The sequence below is a fragment of the Peromyscus maniculatus genome, chromosome 9 (genome assembly GCF_049852395.1).
Source record: "Peromyscus maniculatus bairdii isolate BWxNUB_F1_BW_parent chromosome 9, HU_Pman_BW_mat_3.1, whole genome shotgun sequence".
NCBI lineage: Eukaryota > Metazoa > Chordata > Mammalia > Rodentia > Cricetidae > Peromyscus > Peromyscus maniculatus.
In genome coordinates this window covers 11,199,270-11,207,688 of record NC_134860.1, presented here as the reverse complement: position 1 = coordinate 11,207,688, position 8,419 = coordinate 11,199,270, and the positions used below count along the sequence as shown (strand labels likewise).

General features: G+C 44.2%; 1 long non-coding RNA gene across 1 annotated transcript; it reads right to left on the bottom strand.

Moving 5' to 3' along the window:
- Window positions 1-5,598: 5,598 nt before the first annotated feature.
- LOC143267261 (uncharacterized) lies at window positions 5,599-8,227 on the bottom strand. Its single transcript, XR_013042218.1, has 3 exons — window positions 7,697-8,227; window positions 7,044-7,115; window positions 5,599-5,889 (listed from the first exon to the last, which is right to left on the bottom strand). It is a non-coding gene; the product is annotated as an uncharacterized LOC143267261 (long non-coding RNA).
- Window positions 8,228-8,419: the final 192 nt, after the last annotated feature.

Sequence of the window (8,419 nt, the reverse complement as noted above, 5' to 3'; positions counted from 1 at the left end):
ATCTCTCCAAGCCCACAGATGAATTTTTATTTTGCTCCACATAGCTTCAAATATAGCGAAGTTGCTGTATTCCTTTCATTTCTTTTTTTTTTTTCCCAAATAAGTTCAAAGGACAATCTCTTAGTGGAATTAAGAAAAACAACAACAACAAAACAAAAAACAAAAAACAAAAACAAAAACAAAAACAAAACCAGCATCCACAAAACCCTAGGCTTGATTCCTAGCACCTCACAAACTATCCCAGGACTCAAGAGACAAGAGGTAGAGGCAGGAGTTCAAGGTCATCCAGGACTATATAGTGAGATCTTGTCTCAAGACACAAACAAACAAATAAACAAACTAACTCATTACTTTAGGAGTGATAGCAATTTGAACTGATAGCATTTTTTTTTTAATCTCATAAAATTATAGGATTTAAATTTGGAGGTGACTAGGAGGTCATCCAGGGACCTTCTAAACATGAGACTAAGGTCTGGAGGGGGGAGTGGCCTGTTACAGTGTCAGCCAGAAGCCATAGAATAAATATGGACTTTGTCGTGATGAGACCTGGGCTTAGATCAAGGCTATTTTATACACGTTTAGTGATATCGGAAGAGACTCCTTTCAACTGTTTAATCTATCTGAAAACAGTAATAACACTTGCACCATAGAGTTATTTTGGAAATCAAATGTAAAAACTTCTGAAAATGTTACAATTCAGGTTTTCATCAAAATGCAATGTTAGTCATTATTGCCAGCACCAAAGCCATCAACCCCGCTGCATTTCCTCACTCCTGGTCTTTCCCCACCCCCTCCACATGCACAGTCTTCCAGGAGAACAGCAGTGAGAATAAATGATATAACAAGTAGTTCAAAAATATGAACCACAGAAACCAGAAGTTGGCATCATGAACCTGCCTCAAAATTTCTATCCTTGACTGGAGAGGTTGGAGACAAAACAAAAAGTATTTGTCCTGAGCTACATATGGCAGTTCTCCCCTGCAATTCCAGCACTTGGAAGGCAGAAGCAAGACCAGGCTGAAAGTTGAAGGCCAGCCTGGTCTACATAGTGAATTTCAAACAAGCCAGGACTCCATAGTAAGACCCTGTCTCAAAAACAAATAAACAAGCTTGTTCTTTGCTCATTCATTCATTAAACAAATATTTGCTCTTTTCTGATGGTGACACCTTCCTACGAAAAAAGACCCCTCCCAAAGGATCCTCACCCCTCTCCAGATGAGGAGACCCAGGAAGGACCTGGTACAGAGCCCCAATTCCTACCCCAACGATGCTACGAGACCACTATGGCCCGGGGGTGGGGGTGGGTGGGTGCACACCTTTAACCCCGGCATTCACAAGGGAGAGGCAACCTAATCTCTGTGAGTTAGAGGCCAGCCTGGTCTACATTCTGAGTTCCAGGTCAGCTCAAGCTAGTGAGACCCTGTCTCAAAAACAAACAAACCAACCACCCAACTAAGCCTCAGCGGTCTTGAGCAATGCATACCTGCCTGGCCTGTGTGGTTTTGTTGTTGCTTTACTTGGCCTACAAGGTAGGTTTCCTTATGGCGTTTTCACACATATTTAGTTTGGGTTGACCTTCCCTTCCCCTCCTCCCCCTTGGCTGTGCTCCCCATCTCCTCTCAAACCCTTCTGCCCAGTGTTCCCGCCCACTATCATGTCACGTGTGCTTTAGTGCCCTCCCCACCAACAAACGGTTGTTCTGGGTGTTGTCTGCTCCAGGGTCCTCCCTGACAGCCTACAGCGGGGAAAGCAAGGCTTAAGGAAGGATGCTCCTTCCGGAGGAAGCACTCTGAAGAAGATGAAGGAAACCATGCCCCAAACATGCTTTGGATAAAACAGCTATTCACCGAGCACTCACCAGGTGTCAAGGGGACTGCTCTGGGCAGTGAGAACATGACTGTGGATTCAATAGATAATCAATCTACTTTCAAGGACCTTAAACTCCAGGAAGTTGGAATCAGCCAAACCAGAGAGGTAATGTGTGTCAGGTTACTCTAAGAGGGAGAAATATTTAGGCAATTCAAAGCCGTTCCATAGGCTAATGATGGCAAAGGGCTCATGGAGAAAGAGTTCTACATGAAATAAGCTTAGCACTTGCTTGTCAAGGAATATATAACTCTGACTTGGAAAATCTATATAAAATACTGCTTTGAGTCTTTCTAAGCTTCTTCCTTCTGAGGACAGGTCCAGAATTCAATGTTTCTTCCCACATTTAAACCATTCATACAATCTGGGCAAAAGATGGCTCCTTGATGTATGATTGTTTATGTCCCAGGAAACCCATTATAATTTGAAAATATCATAAATAAAAACTGTATTAAAGGGACTAGGGATGTCAGTCGTTGATGGTACTAATTAATGCTTGCCTATCATACACGAAGCCCTGGGTTCTATCTGCAGCGATGTAGAAAGAGAGAGTATGGTGACATATGTCTGTAACCTCAGTGCTCAGGGGGTGGAGGCAGGAGGATCGGAAGTTCAAGGTTATCCTGTCGTCCTGACTTACATCTCGAAACAGCAGTGCTGAATTACAGCTGCATCCCATCCCATCCCATCCAGCTTTGCACTCAGGCTCCAGGGAAGGAACTCAGATCATCACTACTTAGGCTTGCACAGTTAACATCTTCACCTGCTAAGCTCTCTTGCCAGCCCATAAGCTGATTGATTGAGTGATCAGGGACGGCCATTCTGAGGAGTTGACAGTTGAATGATAAGAAGAAATAAACCATACCAAAGTTTGGGGGTGGAGGCCAGGCAGACGGGAAAAGAACGGTAAAAGGTTTAAGGGGAGCAGCTGGAATCCTGAGAGGTAAGGAGAGCGGAGAAGAGAAGGCCCAGCCTTGGTTACACTGAAGAAAACTGCTGGTTACAAAGGAAGAAAATAAAAGGGAAGAAATGACTGGCAACAGGAGAAAGAAGCTGAATTCCGAGAAAAGCAAGAGTTTTATTTTTCTTCTAAAACATTTCACTTGGAAAAAGTGTTCAAAGTTCAAGCAGTTCTAGGCTGGGTGGTGGTGGTGCACGCCTTTAATCCCAGCACTCGGAAGGCAAAGGCAGGCGCATCTCTGTGAGTTTGAGGTCAGCCTGGTCTATAGAGCGAGACCCCGGAAAGGCACAAAGCTACACAGAGAAACCCTGTCTCAAAAAACCAAAAACCAAAAAACAACAACAACAACAAAAAAAAGTTCAAGCAGTTCTAGATTGTACTCGAACTGTTCTGTGTCCCGGCAGCCACTCCCAAATAACCACACAGAGACTTAATATTAATTATAAAAGCTCAGTCTAATAGCTTAGGCTTGTTTTTTAGCTAGCCCTTATAACTGAAGTTAACCCATTTCTATTCATTTGTGTTTGTTTACTGCATGTACATACTTCCCATCCTTCTCGCTCTGTCTCAAGGCGTCTCCTCTGACTCCACCCTTCTCCCCAGCATTCTCTCTGCCCTGAAAATCCTGCCGAGCCATCGGCCAACCAGCTTTTTATTAACAATGAAAGCAACATGTCTTCACAGTGAACAAAAGGATTATTCCATAGCACTAGACAAATGTGAATAAACTCTTACAGTTGGAATGCAGTCGGCCAAAGCCTGGGGAGACAGCAGTGTTGTGTGGGTATGATGTCTGGGAAGCGCAGATCTGTGCTTGTCTACACACCCCCACACACAAACACCTTGGGTTTTACTTCATTGCAGTCACACTACGTGCACTGTTCTGAGATTTGCTTTCTTTTAAGAACTATTGGTTTTCTAACTGAGAACTCCATTGTATGATCCTACACCTTTTATGTCTCTGTAAAATGCAACTCAAGGGTTGTCTGAGAATAAGGATTATGAGTTCATCTCCTGATTTGGGTTATAGGATTCAGCCTGCCATTAATTTTTGTCGAGGTAATCAACTACTTTTCTGAGCCATTCAATGTCTATACCTTTTGTTTTGTGCCTCTCTGGGAGCCTCAGGCTCCTATGTCTGGGCTTTGCTGCTTTGCCTTATCTGGATGTCCCATGGCTGCTTAACCATGTGCACTTGTTCCACAGGGCGGAGAGATGACGGGGTGTACTTTCCTAGCCTTTTTTTCCAGTACATTGACTGGTTCAAGAAATGGGGTTGTGAACAGAGGCAGGAAAGTCAGAATCTTTTCCCCAAGAGTGCATTAACTGGAACTCAAGCTGGGTGGTGGTGGTGCATGCTTTTAATCCCAGCAGTTGGGAAGTAGAGGCAGGCAAATCTGAATTTGAGGCCAGCCTGGTCTACAGAGTAAGTTCCAGGAAAGGCTCCAAAGCTACACAGAAAAACCCTGTCTTGAAAAAAACCACAAAAACAAAAACAAACAAACAAAAAAACTCACATGGAAATAGCCTCTTTTCTCATTAGTGGTTATGCTAGAAATCCAAGAACGTCTTCAGTAGGAGAGAACAAAGTCAACTTGCATTGAGAAATAAAAACTGGAAAAGAGTCTCCAAACAGGCTCCTCCAGCCTCCTGGATCTACTCATTCCCAAAGCTCTATACCTATCTTTTCTGTGGTTTAATACGTTTCCCTTTATCCATGAGCTCCCTAAAAAAATATTTTTATTACCCATCTTTAACCAGGTGAGGTGATGCATGCCTTTAATCCCAGGACTCCAGAGCCAGAGGCAGGCTCACACAGGTGAGCTCAAGGCCAGCTTGGTCTACGTCGTAAGTTCCAGCCAGCCAGAGCTACACAAACCATTTTTATAAAATGTATTTAATTATTCATTCTGAGAGGGTGGTCCAGGCGGAGCCAGAGGGTAACCCACAGGTGTGGTTCTCTCCGTCCAGTGTGCAGGTTCCAGGGCTGGGACTCGGTGGTCAGACTTGATGACGTTTACCTGTTGAGCCATCCCGACGGCCCTCCCTGAGCCTCCTTAAATGGGGATTGGCTTGGCTGGGAATGTTGTTCAGTGAGTGAAACAGATATGTAAAAGGCCCTAGGTTTGATCTCTACCACTGCAAGAAACACAGACATGCACAGGCACAAGCACAGAAGTCTAATGCTCACTCAACAAGGATAGCAGGGGCACTGGAAGCCCTCCCTCCCAATCTGCCACTCAGCTCACCCATGCCATGTTTCCAAGCACACAATGTAGCGAAGAAGCGTGCCTCCATTTCTTCAGACAAATCCCATAGCCCTGACGAGCTACATCCCTTCCCAATGGGGCTCTGCACTGCCACTGGCCCAGCCCTCTCCTACCACCCAAACTGCTTCTCCTGAGCATCCATCCGGTCTTCCTATGGACTGTAGGTTCTACCTTGTCATTGGAACTAGAATTATGGAGTTATCTTAGCTCCTATCTGCTCCACAGTGATTCCTACTGACAAACAGTAATTATTCCAGGTTGCCAAATGTACTTCCTGACCCTGTCTGTCTTCTTTCCATCCTCAGGATCCTGCCTCCTGACAGCTCTCGTCTGGCGATCAAACTGATCTGCGTCCAATTTGCTCCCTCCAACCGCCTCCCATTTGGACCCTCTAAAAGCAGATCTGATCATCCATTCATTGGGCCTGCACAAAAATCAGATCAGGCGTCCCATTATTTCTGGTAGAGCCTGCAAGCCCCCCCCCCCCCGCACACCCCCAGTTGTTCTGGTCTCCCCATCTCTTGTGTGCCTACCTTCATAACAGCATCGTGCTGGCCACTTCTTAGAGTTTCCCCAACACCCCCGCACTGTTACATTAGCTAACGATTGTTCTGCTTATGTATTCTCTCAATGGTTTCCACAGGAAGCAGTTTGTGAGGAATGACTATTTGGAACACATTTGGTAGGCAGGCTGGGTTATGCTTTTTAGATTTAAATTTAAATTTTTCATGTTTTTCACTGGATTCTATCTTTTGGTTTTTCCAGATGTAGGCAGGCATTCGACTGGAAAGGCTTGGAAACAAAAACACAAAAGAAAGAATGTCATCATTGTTGTCACTTAGCTGAGAACCTAGTTCCTTTTTTCACAAACAAATTCTATTCAAAAAACTAAAGCATTTTATTACATAAATTTTTAGAAGACTCTGCCATGTGCAAATTGACTATCCTCTTATCTAGCTGTAGTTCAAAGCTATGTGATGCATAAAAGGATATGCAGATCATTTCCAAGCAGTTTTTAGATTCTGGGAAGGAGCCTGCAACTCCATGCTTAGTTCCTCCTAGTGAAGCAATTGCAGGTGCCACTTTTGGAGAAAGGTGGGTACAGAGTAAGCAGTGTGAGCCGGGATCAGAAGGAAGGAAAATGGTGGCGATCGTTCTAACTTGCATGTGCCGACCTCTAAACAGCACCTGCAGAGGCCTCTCCTGCTGTGCTTACTGTGTTTTTCTGGTGGATGAGAAGAGAAATGAATTGGTGAAAAGTAGTAGGCTAACACTGGAGAAGAGCCTAGCCAGCCTGGGATCCAGGTTTAGCGGGGTTGTCTTTAAGAATGGAGTACCACATGATGGTTCGTGCCAACAATCCCAGCACTTGGGAGGCTGAGGTAGGAAGATCCCTTTGAGATCAAGCTTAGCCTGGGCTACTGAGCAAGAGTCAGGTCAGCTTGGGTTAGGATGAGACCTTGCATCAAACTCTGGCCCCAGAAGAAGGAAGAAAACAAAACCAAACACCACAAAGTATTCATTTCGAATAAGAAAGAGAGAAAGCAACAGAAGACTGGAGTTACAGCTTTCTAGGTCCTTCTCTCTTGAAATCCCTTTAGGCAAATGATCAGAAATGCTTGCATAGGAATGCTCACTCTCCTGATTACAATCTAGCTTCCTCTCCCAACCTAGACCATTCCAGCAACTCTCAGCCTTACAAAACAAGGGGCCCTTGTAAAGCTACTCTGGATCCAGGCCACTAGAATGAAGAACCCACCCATTCTGGGGTCCCAATTCCCTGTTGCTTGTATGTTAGAAACTGGCAATCTTTGTTCAGTGCTGTTCTCAGAGCCAGGACCCAAGACATGCCCTGGAGTTGGGAGGTTAAATCAGATTACTCAATGAAGTGAGGTTGAAACAGCTCTACATCTCCCACCTCCAAACAAGTGGTTGTCTTTCTCTACCTTCTAGCTGATTCGTTCCTATCTGGGAAGCCCAGGTTGAATGTGAGTGAGGGTAACGCTAACAACAGCAGGCTGTGGAAGGAATTTAACATTAGCTAGAGGTTAGAGGAAGAAAGGATATCCCAGCAGCCTCAGGCAGTGGCTCAGATCTGAACCACAGATGGTAGGTCCCTTGGAGTTGCTGCAGATGATTCAAATAACTAGGTGTATCTTTAGCTTGTAGGTTCTCAATCAGGATGTGACTTTAAAGGGAAAAAAAAACAATTTTTCTTTGTTACCCACGTGGGCCTAGAACTAGGCTCACACAGTCCTCTTGTCTCAGCCTACCAAGTAGCTGGGAAGATAAGACACCTTTTATTTTTATTTTATAGTACATTTTCCTTGTTTATGTTTAGGGATTGGCACTTTGTATTTTTCTCACTGAATCTTTATAACCCTGCAAGGCAGGGAAGCCAAGGTTCAGGTTGGTTCAATGCCTCGCCCTAAAACACCTCTCTCCATTAGGAACTCAGTCTCAAATCCTGCACCTCTCTGTACTGGACACAGGGAGGAAGCCGGTTGCCTTTGGTTCCCATTCACTGAGCTCTTATTAGGAACCAGGCATGAGGATTAGGAGGGAGTGAGCAGAGAGATGGCTCAGAACACTAACTTACCATGTGTCGGGCCCCGGGTTTCACTTCAGCACTGCAAAAATGAAATAAAGAAAGAAAAAGAAAAACAGTAATTGTTAATCTGGGTGAATAAGACTTCAGTGTGGCCTCAAAGAGATCTTAGTCTAGGGGAGGAAACAGACACGCCACAGCATAATTTCACTATCATATAGTAGTAAATATTTCTGCAACTTTCCCATAAAGACGCCATAAAAGCAAAGGAAGTGCTTTTAGGGGCTCTCAGCAATTGTGAAATTTCTTTTTGATTTATTGGTTTTATTTTAAAAATCCTATCCTGCCGGTGGTGGCAATGAATGCCTTTAATCCCAGCACTCAGGAAGGAGAGGCAGACAGATCTCAGTGAGTTCAAGGCCAGCCTGGTCTAAAGAGCGAGTTCTAGGACAGCCAGAGCTACACAGAGAAACCCTGTCTTGAAAAACAAAACAACAACATCAAAAAACCATGTCCTTCAAGTTGTTTTTCAAATTACTTTTATATACTTCAAAAATTCTTTAAATTTTGTTTTTAGGGTTTTTTGTTGTTGTTGTTCTGGTTTTTTTTTGTTTTTGTTTTTTTTTTTTTGAGACAAGATTTTTCTGTTTAACAGTCCTGGTTGTCTTGGAACTAGCTCTGTAGACCAGGCTTGCCTCGAACTCAAAGATCTGCCTGCCTCTGCCTCTGGAGTGCTGAAATCAAAAATGTGTGCCACCATGGCCCAGTTTAAGG